Source organism: Thermobia domestica, chromosome 10 (assembly GCF_964235325.1).
Source record: "Thermobia domestica chromosome 10, izTheDome1.hap1.1, whole genome shotgun sequence".
Taxonomy (NCBI): Eukaryota; Metazoa; Arthropoda; class Insecta; order Zygentoma; family Lepismatidae; genus Thermobia; species Thermobia domestica.
The window spans coordinates 18,118,821-18,133,361 of NC_137463.1; the positions used below are offsets into that span (position 1 = coordinate 18,118,821).

Genomic DNA, 14,541 nt, shown 5'->3' on the forward strand with positions numbered 1-14,541 from the left:
ATATATATATATATATATAAACTTAGCCTTTGGCTTATCCCTTCCAGGCCCCCCCCCTATTTGCTCGGGCTATAAACTTACACCTCTCATATTCCTAACATGTATATAATTTTATGGGATTTATAGATATGGGCATAATAGTGATTGCAACCCTCGCCCTTTTTCTTCCCTTCTAAGGAAAACATCAGAAAACGTTGAAACACGCCTTCAATTATTTTAATTTAAAAGCTTAAATACGAATTTGTATTGTACTAAATCATAAGGATTCCGAGATATGGGTATCTCATTTTAATAATTGAAAAGGTTGATGCAGAAAGGGCGTAAGTAACAAAAACATAGTTTTGAGAAATCTGAAAATAACCGTTTTGCTCGAACGCGGTAAGAATAAAAGCCCTGATGTTTTTGTTGTTAGTAAGGTTTGTCAAGAGTTAATAAATAGTAGGATACTTGTTGTTTAAACTGCAAACAGTTTAGAGTAAACCCTGAAAAAAAAATCCGGAAAATACACCCTTTCTACATCAAATGCACAAAACGGCTATAAACTGAAGAAAATTCAACACATGTATTCAGAATCAAGTAGAGATTTTTGGTATCAAGTAGGTCAAGGAAGGAGGGTTCCTTGAACCCACTGTATAAACCCTTGTACATAAATTTTTGCAGGCAGAAGGGCTTTCTGGAGGGCCAGCATTATTTTGCAAAATAATTTGCTTTTTGAAACAAATATTGCCCAGTTTTCTTAAGTAAAGTTAATTCAGGTTAGTTTAGGATGGCGTAGTTTGTGTTAGATTAGTTTAGGTTAGATAAATTTGGTCATTGTCTTTCATCCTTTATACCGATATTCCCGATATAAATGGGAGTCGATGAACCCAGTACTGCAAAATCATGTTTAACTTGCAAGTTATTAAACACAAATGCACATTAGTGATATATATTTATCAAAGAGTTATCGATAGACAATAAATAAAATTTTTATGGGGAATATCGGTATAAAGGCTGAAACGTGTTACTGAAACACAATGACCAAATTTACCTAACCTAAACTAATCTAACATAACCTACGCTAACCTAAACTAACCTGAATTAACTTTACTTAACAAAACTGGGCAATATTTGTTTCAAGAAGCATATTGTTTTGCAAAATAATGCTTCTCATCAAGATTTACCATGTGTTTTATAACCAAATACATATGATTGGGTTCGATAAGCCCCCCGTGGACTTCCTAGGGTTAATAAAATGCAACATAATAGTGGACACTTTACTGTGTGCATTAGTAGAAAAGCAAACATTGAAAATCAGCACTTTTTTCTAGGTTTAGTCATCAAAGTAACCCTCTTCAATATCTTCCGCGCTTGTCGATGGCCACGCAACAATCTGGTCATAGAATTCTTCGTATCCTGCCAGGTATTGACGAAGTTTCTTCAAATCGTCGAGTTTCTTCTTATTTATCGGACATTGACCACTTGAGTATGCCCGAGTTGAAGGAAGAGTTCGATCTTCTTCATTATACTTCGCTAGACTGAAGGTATGTCGAACGAGATCGTTGTCAATGTACTGTCCTACGACTACTGTCTGATCGGTATTCAAAGTGTCTGTAGTCTGATACCTTAAACTGAATTTTGTCATCCTTTGACACTCCTCTTCCGAATATCTTCACAAATATGCAGCTCTTCTTATACTTGCTAGGCCACCAGTGCTTGAAGTCAAGAATCTCTTTAGTAGACACTTGTTTTACTTCCATTTTTCCCTGCGTACTTCACAAAAAAATAAGCTCAGCGTACTGTTCCGGGGTGTAAATTCTATCGCAATTCAAAAACCACTATCCGGTATGTTGAGTATAAGCAATTTACTTGAAAACACACCTCACAAATGTTTGTTCCAATTGCAAAGAAGAAAAATGGAAAAAGACCTAGAAAGCATGAGACTCCCAAATCTTGTACAAAAATGTAAGCTTTTTTTATTTTGACACATTACACACTTGTAAACCCTAAAGTAGCATGTAAAAGTATGTTTTTGCAGAAGTTAGAGATCTAAAAAGAATATGTTTAAGTGAATTTTCAACATAAATTAACATTTTTACATGAATCAATGAGTTTTTATTTTTAGGACACCCAATACCCCAGTGTACGGTTAATGTAACATAAATTGAGGTGTACGGTTCCATGGTTAAGCTGTATCATCCATAAACTACAATGTACTGTACCTAGATAATATATATATATACGAAGTGACCTACATATTTTAAGAAGAAGCAAACCAGACGTGAAAGTATAATGGTAATAACAATTAGATCTGACATTTGAAAAGCCTCCACTAGAAATATTTACCTCTCAAATTACAAAATGTCGCCTACAAGGCTCCGTAATTCGACACACACAAAAAAAAAACTGTTTCTATTCACATCTCGTTTATAGTAATGTATTTGCTTTGTTTAAAACGACCAACTAGAAGAAGTTATTTGCAATATGAGAGCTTTATATACGCTTGTCCTTCTAGAAAACTTTCGAGTATGGTCCGCGTTCATTAAGAAGTCACAGCACGAGCCCAAAAGCTCTGGAGGACATAGGCTGTCGCATCAGTGGCTTTAAAAAAAGGCCTCACTGCCAAATTATATGTAAGAGCGTATTTAAGCAGACATATCCAGATATTTATGTACAACAAATTAAATTCTATGAATATAGTCAAAACACACTTGTTTATTATTTAAGAAGAATAAGTGTTGAAGAATATAAGACAGTGAAATCTCACTATCTGTGTCCTTGAAAATGAGAAAAAGATAAAAAGTGCTCAACAAATGAACTACGAAACAAATGAACGAGGAATGCGCGTCACGCAGCTTTTTATCCTGTTTGAGAAGTGGACAGCGATGGATGTGTTACAAAATTGAATAATAATCTGTAAATACAAGGCGTGAATACTGTGATTTTTGTACACGCCCTAGTTTTCAACACATCACATAAAAAAGAGTTAAAATGAAGAAGACTACATTAAAAATATAAAAGAAATACAGGAGGAGGAAAAAGAGGAATAAGGATGCAAGTCATGTAGTGGAGCCTGTAATCTTCTTTGATTGCTTCTAAAGTTCCAATTCAACTTAGCTACAGTGATACTAGCACATTGCCCCAAAATTTCCCTCAATTACTGCGCAAAATATCCCTTTTAAAAGTTTTAAATTTCCCTTCTTTTTGTTAATATTTCAGCTCTACTTCATTGCATTACGATCAGAAGGATCACCTTGAGTGAATAAACTTGGCAAATTTGAAGCAAACAAAAAATAGAAGTGTACAAAATCTTAACGAGTACATCAGTGGTAAAGTGTTCACATTTGTTGCCAGGGGGCTCTCTTTGTCGATCTCAAGCTATGTTAAGTTTGTAGTGAATAAGATTATGTCCCGTGGAGTGTCTCGAGGTTCTAGCATTCGTTACCACATTATCATCCCAACGAAAGTGACTATGTTTGTGACTTTATACCTTTTGAACCACCCGACTGTGAAAAGGTAGATAAGCATTTTCTAATTACTTCCTTGTATTTTTGGTTAGGTTTATGAGTTATATCCCTGCATTCCGTTTTAGAGGAGAAATGGAGCAAAGATTGAGAGGAATTTGAAGAAGTATTAAATGATTCTAATAACTTCCTCTGACTCTTATTAAGAAAGGTAGATCTGGCAGTTAAATCCTTATTTTGATCCATCATATAGCGATTATTCTTCCTTTTACAAGATCGAGTGTCATCTTGTGAAATGATCTGTTCCAGATCACTGAATTGTAAAACAGAAGATTGTAGGAAAGAAGAACACTTATATGTGATATCTACACCAGTTGTAGCTTGGTTCCGAAGAGGGGGAAATTGATTTTAATGTGTCATTCATATTACGTTTTTTTTTTTTTTTTCTGGAGGAGAATCTGGGATGGTTTTCTGTTGAACTACCTGACACACAAATGAAGAAGTTAACCTATTTGCATAGGAAGAGTTTAATTTAGGAGTAATTGAAAGTCAGTATGTATCCAAAGGATTTTTTATTTTCTCAGCTGAGAATTGGTATGAAATAGAGGATTTGTCCTGAGATCTAGTAACTAATTACTGGCTTCATTAAATGACAAATTGTTAATAGCCACGAATTCTACTACTTTTTTTTTAACGAATTCTTTCTGAACAATCGATGCTATCGGCCGGATGAGTCAATCCACGATTGATACATTTACTGGGGTTCGTACAGGTCTCATATACATGAGGAGCACCACAATTTTTGCAAAGAATTTTATTTAACCTACAGTTGCATTTCAGGTGACCGTACCTAAAGCAGCCATTTAAATATTGCATAAAACATGCAGAAAAAATCATACAAGCATCATAGAATTATGTCCTACTATTAACGAAAAGTCAAAAATTAAACAAATAAAATATAACATTAAGTCAAACAATCACAGTACAGTTTAACATGTACTGATGTTAAACTTATCACTCATATTAGTGTATTATAAGATGTCATGAAAGTAAATTCACAATCTACAAATATGTCATCACATAATCCACTATATCACAGTTTGCACATTTTTCTCGTCACAAAATTCTTACATCAATTCACGAGATTTACAGCATGGCCGCCATTTTCCAATTCAACCTTTCATCCGATTATATCTCGCAAGAAGTTTTAAAATAAAATAAATATTTTTTTAAAAAATAAATTATATAATTTTAAAATTATTTATTTTTCTTTTCATTGCAGGTACAGAAAACGGAGAGACAATGATACAGTTTCCTCCAGTTTTCATTCCGAAGGCTGTTTATTTTCAATGTGTTAGCATGATTCACATGGATTTCAACAAAGTTCAATGAAATTAATCATGGAAAACCGAACAAAATTAAATATATAATATTAAATTAAAATCTAACAACAACTTCTAATAGCAAAACACTGCCTTGTAACTCAAGGTAAAGCGATGTCTTACAAAGTTAATTGTTTTGCCGTACACTCCGTTGCGTCCTACAGTTATACAGGACTAGCATAAATGATTGATTCATTTTGAAAAGCCTATATTTTCAAAAGCTTTACAGGTACACACATGAAAGATATATGAAAAGAACCACAAATTCACCAAGTTTATACACCCTCTACAAATGTTCACCAACATATGCCCCTTTGATGACACGACACACGTCCAGAAGATACTCGACATCTTCTTGTTACTCTCCCTCTATTTTCGACAGGTACTAACCTCGTACTGCCACACTGCCACACCCGATAGGAAAGATAATAGACTCATGCTATCACACAGTACAAACTTAGTGAAATGGTGGTTCTTTTCATACCTAGGTATATCTTTCATGTGTCTACGTGTCATACTGTTGAAAAAAATGGTGAATGTAATACTTTTGAAAATATAGCATTTTCAAAATGAATGAATCATTTATGCTAACTCTGTATTGATAGGAACGAATACTTACAGTTCGTATTTCAATATATATACCATATATATACTATATATATGCAAATCTTATATTTCATATCCTAATATCAATCTGTTTAACTAGAAATCGTATAATTAAAGTTTTACTGTAAGTAAAATTAATTGATTAGTTTGAATTTACGTCCTTTGTCAGCAGTAAGGATACAGAAGATTAGACTGGGATCTCAACAACTGTCTTGCATTTGATGATTGCCCACAGAAATCGAACCTTGGAACTTATGCGTCAAAGACGCGTGCGCAAGCCACTAGACCAGAGTGGAGAGCATCTTAATGATATTTCACTCTTCTCTAAAATTTTCTTCGTCTTGTAAAAGAAACGAGAAAGAAAAATCCCTGCATCGTTACAAATTTCCCTATAATGAGTACCGATACAAACTCTTGAGTTTCTTCTCGTATTTCTTTCATGTCGTCTATATAACGTTGCTATATTGAATTCCTCTTCGTCGTCGAATAGAGTCCGTTCATGAACTGGCACTACTGAGAGAAAGAGAGGAAAACAGAGAGAGAGAGAGAAAGATTTGAACAATAAATCATAGATACTCATATCTCTTCTTGTTACATTATACATGGCGCCGGTCTCATGCAGGAAAAAGTGGCAGAGACTGGTTAGGCTTAAGTCAGCCTCAAGCGAAATGTCTACAACATTAAATTAGAGAGAGAGCATATATAACTAAAGAACGAAAAAGAAAAAAAAGGATCGCTTTATAAAAAGACGAATTAACAGCAGAGTAATCTGGTAAGCGACTTGACGTTAGGATTCACTTATCAAACATTGGTACACAACATATCCGATGGTCAGTTCAGATACGTGACAAGGAAGCGAGCTAAATAGATTGTTTTACTTCTACATTTTTTTCTGTTTATTACTAAATAAATATCTCTTCTGTTTAAATAAATGATTTATCAACTACAGTGTTGTGTGCGACAGACTCAAAATCTTCCGTAGAATTGTAATAAATTCTTATATATAGACCTATATTCCCATCCTGCCGAGAATCGTTTTCTGAATTAGAACCATTAATAACGATTTCATGATGAAATATTGTGGCGTCTTGCCTTCAGTGAAGTACACTGGCGTTTAAATTTGCGATTTATGCCTAACTATTTAATGACCTTGCGCAATAACATTTCTCTTGATCTCTGGTTATTGACAAACTTGGTATTTGTTATGTAGTTGTTGTTCTTTACAGTAAAAGCATGGCGAGTTAATGCCTTCGTAAAACAACCAACTCATTCATACGAGACGGATTAATCCGGATAACAACATGATGCGATACATTGAAATGTTTACGCTTGAAACATATAACAACACCAATTGCTATACAAGTTCCAAATTAGTTTACTTACATATCTGTTAATCAGTGGTCTCTTAAAAAAAAAAGGGGGTAATCACCTAGGGTTTTTCAACTTTTGAAAATGGAAACACCGGACAAACTCCTGAAGTACGTATACTCTCAAGATTGTGTGACATCATCGCTCGTCAAAAATGTAGACAACGTGAAAGTGGTTACTTCACATAAAATTGAGCAATTCGGAGTTCGAGTTTATTACTTTCGAAACATTTATTAAATTTACTTATTCCAGTTTTGGTTGAGACGGCACATGTATTTTTTTTTTAAGTCTGCTACCGTATTACGCATTTAAAACAGAAAAACAAATATAATTAGCAATATAAACAAATTTGGTAAAGAATCATTGTAATTTCACTCAAAAATCTAAGAGAATATACTATACCACAAAATCCAGAAATTACAGCAATTTTAAGACGTTTGGAAACTTACATAATTCAGTTCTCTTCTGTTTTCAGCTCTTATTGATATAGCTACAAATAAAACTAATGTTACTATATCTATCCACCTTCGTAGGTATTCTGGTATTATTGGCAGATTATAATGATGACGAGTAGTCGTGAAGCTTGACCTAAATTTACCAATTTCACTACCCAATAGAACGCGAGGGTGTGTTTCGTTCGTCAATCCGCACCCATGAAATTTTGGCAGTGTTGCCTCCCGCGTTGTACGGAGAATATCTCTTGAGGGTGCAGTGTTGTCAGATTGCTGCTAAGTTTCGTTTTGTTGTTATTGTTGTGGTTTTATGTTTTTGCTGTTATTATTGTTAGCATTTAATTCGAATAATTGTTTAGTGTTCTTTATAGTCCATTAAGCGCCGCTTTTTGTCGCTCGTTTGCAACGTTTTCTAAGTTTGGCGACGTTGTTAGCGCATTTCTGGTGTGTCACTTTTTCTCAAATGTGCGTTCAGAAGACAGCTCCACGAATCGTTCCGAATTCTTTCGATGCATCACAAGTGAGGGAAAGCAGTTCTATCATTTGTGTAGAGTTCAGGCTTTACGAGCGTCGCGGACACTGTAGTTGACGCAAACTAAGATACTCCCATGTAAACGTTTCTCGGCTAATATATTTTTTACCCGTAAATATTAATACTCACTTTCGTCCTTCCCTCTTTTAGTTCCTTCCTTCATATCTTCTACCATGTCCCTTAGGATACAGTTCCTTCTCCAGCTAATATCCTAACTAGTTTCTCTTCCTCCCTACTTCCAGTCCTTCGTCATTGGTATTTCCTGAAACCTAGGTAACTTTCTTAATTCTTATAAATACCCAAATTTCGAAAGCCTCCAATTATTTTTCGTCGCTTTTGCATACTCTATGTAACTGCTTCCGAAGGGTATAATACTCCACATGAAAGTGTTTTTGCCTTGACTTTTTTTGCTCAAAGATTCGCTAAATATTCTTCTCTCCCTTAAATGTTTGCCTTACCATTTCTATTCTAGCATTTCTTTCACGTTTATAGTTCAATACTACATATCGGTAGGCAAAACAACTACCTACCTGTTCTATTTTCCTAACTTCTGCTTCTGTATTTGGCACAAATTGTTTCATGGTAACTGTTCATTTCGTTTGAAGAAAAAAAGAAATAACATACATATTAAATCAATACTAGCGAATGTACTTATATCAATAAATATAAGAAACGAATTTGAACTACTTTTCTATTCGTGTTTCCTAAATATATTTGGATAAGATTCAAGAACACTTGGGGAGGGACAATCGCGCGTACACGCATATCTTTGGTATTGCAACCGCTGCTTCTGTATACCACGAATCGTTACTGCCAAATTCAGTAAGAATGGTGTACAATGTATCCCAGCTAATTGAGTCCTAGCTATTTCTGAAATCAATAATTAACTGTTGTACCAGGATATCGTATTCCCAATTCTTTTCGAGTATTTGACAAACGGTAAAATATCTGGTAGGGATGCGCACAAGACGAGTCAAGACAGGATTTTCCTGACAAAATTCAAGCCGAGACACGACTCTTCCAATAGAGAAATATACATTTTTCGAGTCGAGACATCACTTTTTACAGCACATTTTCGAGACGAGACAGCCACAAATCTTGTCTTGTGCGCATCCCTAATATCTGTTCGATAGTTGATTGATTCTGCACTGATAATCTCCAATAATTCCATCTGTGTATGGAGTCAATCTCGCTAAGAGAATGTTTGGAAGGCTTTTACAGGATTTGACAAAAGAAAGATGCGTCGATAATTATTACAATCAGTTTTGTCATCTTTCTTATGAATTGGAACAATGATTGATTCTTACCATTTTTGTGGCAATTCCTCCTTGTTTCAGATGAGGAGAATGAGTTTGTGTATCCGTTCCACAATTGTTTCTCGTCAGTTAGAAATAACTCAGCAGGAATTTCATCTATATCCAGAGATTTGTGTTTCTGTCATTTCTTATAGTAATTTCTATTTCTGTTCGATTTTCGCTCTGGGATATACGATTCTGCTGTATATCACGCACTATCATACTATAAATTCTGAAACATGACTACGCGTAGGTTATATAAATAATAAAGTGCCACATATTATAAACCGAACCGAGCCGAACTTGACCATTGGCACACAATTTTTACTCCTTAGACAATGGCGCTACTTGCCCACAAAATTTGGTTTAGATATATATATAGTGGCGGATCCAGGATATGATCAAGGGAGGGGCTAAACCATAGTTTGCAGCTTTATTCAGTTAAAGCAGGATTGAAGCCCATTTTATCCAATGTATACCTGAGCGTCAGGGGGGGAGGCTATAGCCCCTATAGCCTCCTCCTTGGATCAGCGTTTATATATATATATATATATATATATATATATATATATATATATATATATATATATATAAAATGGTATATTTAATTTTCCAACATAATTAAGGAGATTTTTATTAATATGATTTCAAAAGTATGTTTAGTGGTATTAATGTTATTTTTTTTTCTTTCGGAAGGACAAGAGTAGGATACTCAACTAAACATCCTGACTAATAAAAATGGTATATACTCAAAGAAAAATAAAAGAAACGAGAAACGAAGCATGGATACAAGCAAAAAATGATGCTCGCTACCTTTCTATTCATGCATTGAAATCACTTCCTGTTCCAAAGCACATCTAACAAGGTACATTCGTGAAGTGGCCCCTCTGGATTCGTGTAAAACTGATTCAAGTGCAAAGTTCTCTGCCATCCGCCATCCTAGATCCGCCATATTGGATTCAACTTTCTATTTTTTAAATAGGAATAAGTGCAAGTGATATATCAAATTCAAGTACAATTTTCTCGGAAATTCACTGTTGTAATGAGTTTTACCGTATTTGGTACCTCTTGCAAGGCATTGCATGTTAAATGTCAGATATTTCACTAATATTGAACCAAACAGAAAGTTTGTTTCCGTAATTCTTTAATCAATATTCACTTCATTTATTATTCCTATTCTTTAGCCTGTAAGGCGAACATAACCATGATAAGTTCATGTTACACATTTCACATCATTGTAATTTCCGTAATATTTTAAAGGTAACAAAGAAAGTTCTGTCGCTTTTTGAGGAGGTCTGTGTTCAATTGGCCCTCACACCGTGAGTTGAAAACAAATTTAAATAAGGCGAAGGCCAAGTATTGGTGTGAGTATATCCAACATACTACCTGCTTGTGGCAGTTCAGTTACACGGTGAACTTGCGTAAGGACAGAGTGAACATGGAACCTCTACAGAGCGCCATAAGGGCGTGTATGTTGTACGAGTTCAAACTGGGATCCAACGCCGCCGCAGCGAGGCAGAAGATATGTCAGTTCTTTGGTGAGAGTGTCGTGACTAAGCGGACATTGAAGCGGTTGTTACAAGTTTAAGGACGGTAACGAAACACTCGAAAACGCATCACGTGCCGGAAGACCAACACATGTACAAAATTAAGATCTTCAGGCAGCAATTGAGACGAACAATGCCCAGACATGTGAGGAACTGGGACTACAATTCAGTGTTACTGAAGAAACCATTCGGCAGCATCTCCATCAACTTGGGAAGCACTACAAATTGAGTCGTTGTGTCCCACATGATTTGACTCCAGGCCAGAAGGCAACACGAGCAGACACCTCTGTTTCTTTGCTGTCTCGTCTGAGGAAGGAGCAATTTCTGGACAAGGTGTTCACATTTGATGAGAAGTGGGTCCTGTACGAAGCTCCAGGGCGCCGTCATCGTTGGTTAGCATCCCACGAACCGCTTCCAAAACATCCGAAAACAGAAGAAGGTCCTCCTCTGTGTTTGGTGTACTACTCGCAGCATCGTGCATCGGGAACTGCTACCATCTGGCCAGAGCATCAATGTAACTGTGTACTATCAGTAGTTGAGGCATGTTCAAGAAAAACTCAAAACTCTGGAGCCATCACTTCTGAATCGCAAAGGATCCTCCTGTTACAGAACAACTTTAAGCTTCACGTGACTAGGATGACCTGGTACACCATTCTACGCCTTGGATGGGAAACACTATTGCATCTGTCATATTTTCCAGACATTGCACCGTCCGATTATTGCCCATTCCATTCCTTGGACAACCATCTTGGAGGACCCCAGTTCAAATCCTTAGTAGAGGTGCAACATGCACTTGATACTTCCTTCGCTTCATGGCCCACCAAGTTCTACCGCGATGGAATCCATGCCCTTTCAGAACGTTGGCAGAAGGTCTTTGATGCTGATGGGGACTATTTTTGATCTTATAGCTACGTCTTAGGTACATATCGATGTTCGTAGGTAGTGAGTGAAAACCCGAAAGACCTTTCTTGATTATCTTTATAAAAAGGAAAAACACTGCTACAACTTGTGTGTGAAAACAGGTCTCAATAAGATCTTAAAAAAAAAAAAAAAACTTACAATAGATGTTATACAATTGCTCTTCTGTAGTAGGTGAAAGGAAATGCTTTGAAAACCAAAATTAAAAGTTACAATTGGCTAAGACCTCCATAGAAACTAATGTGTCTGGCGAGTCAGACGGAGGACAAATTCTTTATAAACTCTTTGACTGACCGAACAAGCGCAATTGTGAGCTAACATATTATTATCTCCTTCCTTTACCTCTTTTTTTAACAAATGATAAAAAAGAATAAGTGGAACATGACACGAGGGGGGAGGACAAAGAAACAAAAGAAAATAAATCCAATAATGTTTGAAACATGTTTCAACATGAAATACAATTTGCCGAAAGCGTTAAAATTTCACTTGCTTATTTTTGATCTTGCTGCCTTCTTTCTTCTTTTTTTTTCTTCCGTAACTTTTACGAATGTTTTAATCGTTTTTGTGTCCAGTCAAAGGAAACATCTGGTCCAAATGTAAAATGTTGCATGTGTTGTGCTGATTTTTGTCTCAAACATGCTACCAATACGTGATACATAATTCTCCAGCGACAAAATAAAGAATTAACACAATTTTCTTCAATCCTGTTTTTAAAAGAAAACAGCCCTACTTCGAGCAAACTTCGTAGTTGCGTCTGTTTCTTCCAGCTGAACAATAGATGTTTCGATATAATATCTTTGTTCGTTACCGAATTGCACTTTATTATTACTTACATGGTATCATTAAAATGTGAATACAAGTAAACACAGATTCGTCTAAATCAAATATTTGAAATGGAAACTCATTCGTAGCTGAGTGGCCAGGGTTACCCTTTGATCCAATAGACCGAAGTTGGATTCTCATTGTGTCAAATGGATCTATTATAGATTATACAAAAGAGCTCTGCAGTTAGTGGTTGGAGTCACGTTCGTGAGGTTTCGGGTTCGATTCCCGGATGGTGCACCCAATTTGAATCATCCATCCATCTACCGTCGTGAGGCGAACTGGGGAGTCATATGAATAAAGACGTGACGACCACTAGATCCCGAAAGCTCCTGATATACCTGCTAGAAACAGGGCAACAGGACGAGCTGACTACGTATTTGTCGCTAGGCTGGACGTAGTTCCGCCAGATGCTAACAGATGGCGTTGGAGCTTGCCCAGACCTGCAAAAGCCTATCATGCCAGATGTTTAGTTTAAGGTGATTCAAACACCATGTTAAGCTGTAAGTCCAAGTTTCATACATTTTTGTGGTGTAAAGAGACACATTGAACTCCGAATAAACTGTTTGTGAAAATTGAAACATCATAAAGACACGTATGAGAAGAATAAATTAAATATTACAAATTTGTTGCATGTCTAGACAGATATTACTACGATTCCGAACTGTACAATTCTTATAACACTGATAAATCAAAAAGGCGTGAACGTTCAATGCACTGCAAATAAAACTACTATATTTTGCGACATCGAATCAAACAAACATTGGATGTGTTGTGATGAATCGCCTACTATGCTGTTTGTATGCAAGCCCACAAGACATCAACGCTGTCTATTGCAAGATCGTAACGAAGAACCGTATCCAGCAACTTATGTTCGAATAGCATCAAGTCATGTGACTCTGCAAGTAGAGATATGTCCTTTTCTGACCGCCCTGAGGCGATATTATTTTAATCGTAGCCTTTTACGCTGTATTATGGGCTTTCTAGCGCCGCGGTGTTGCCAAATTATGCCCTAAAGGGTTGAAATTCCCTATATTTTGTATATTTATAGTGTAAATTATGCAACATTGTAAGATATAATTTAATTAAATTTTGATATCAATTTAATTAACCCTTTAATTAAACTCCTATCAAATTGATTACCCCTTTAATCAAACAGCTATTAATTTATTCAATTAAAGATGATTACGTAGAATTAATGTAATCGCGTATGATGATATATGTACCGTTATTACCTTATAGTGGTATTTAATTACGAAAGGTTTAATGTATTATTTTGGATTGATAACACGTGTTAGATGGTGCCGTTGGCGCCATTACTGTCTGGTTATGCCGCAACTTTCCTTTATACTTTCCCCGCCCGTTCACTTTGTATATTACCGACTGCCGCGTTGTATTGAACGTTAGTTTTTTCGCTGGCGCCATTACCGTTGCGCCGACCGCTTTGTATATCCGCCGCTCGGTAGCCGTGGACGCTAATGGTATTTTGGCGCACTGTAAGAGACAAGTTACCTTTTGATATCACCACTGATGTTTTTGACGTAGCACTTTGATGACACATGAACCGCACAGATCGTGGTTTTATGATTTCGGAGTTTTTTTTTTTTTTAATTTTAATTATTTGTAGAATGAACTTGATTTTTCCGAACAACTTAGAATTATTTATTGTTATAATAACATTTTCATATATTATAGTAACTTTTAGTTTTCTTTGCGGAAAGAAAATTAAAGACAAACTAGCTATGCATCTTTTTATGTGTTAATACTTTCGAAGATAGATTTCTCTTTGCGTATAAGGAGGTGCTGACATCATGTGGCAGAATTTTGTACTACAATAACTTGGAGAACTTGATAGCATATATGACCTGTTTGAAATGAACCCTTAGCGATGGGTTTTCGTATGATTGAAGTGGGATATTCGTTGTTACTGGAAATTTGGAACTCAATCTTGAAAGCATATGGAACATATTTATTTTTAAAATGTCATTTACCTCTAAATGAAATACAGCTTGTTGAAATATTATTTTTGATGCTTGTGTCTATTTTGATGTACACAAGAACTATAAAGTATTTTGAAATGAGGACGGTTAATGAGTTATAAATGTAGACAATATCTGATTAACAGCAACAGCTGTTGTAATAAAAACATGCTTTGATTTCTAGTGCTATTTTTTGA

General features: G+C 35.7%; 1 protein-coding gene across 4 annotated transcripts in view; it reads right to left on the bottom strand.

The window, feature by feature from the left end:
* Window positions 1–14,541, bottom strand: part of magu (SPARC related modular calcium binding-like protein magu) — a 213,902-nt gene that overhangs the window by 108,673 nt on the left and 90,688 nt on the right. The gene's annotated exons all lie outside the window — the stretch shown is intronic.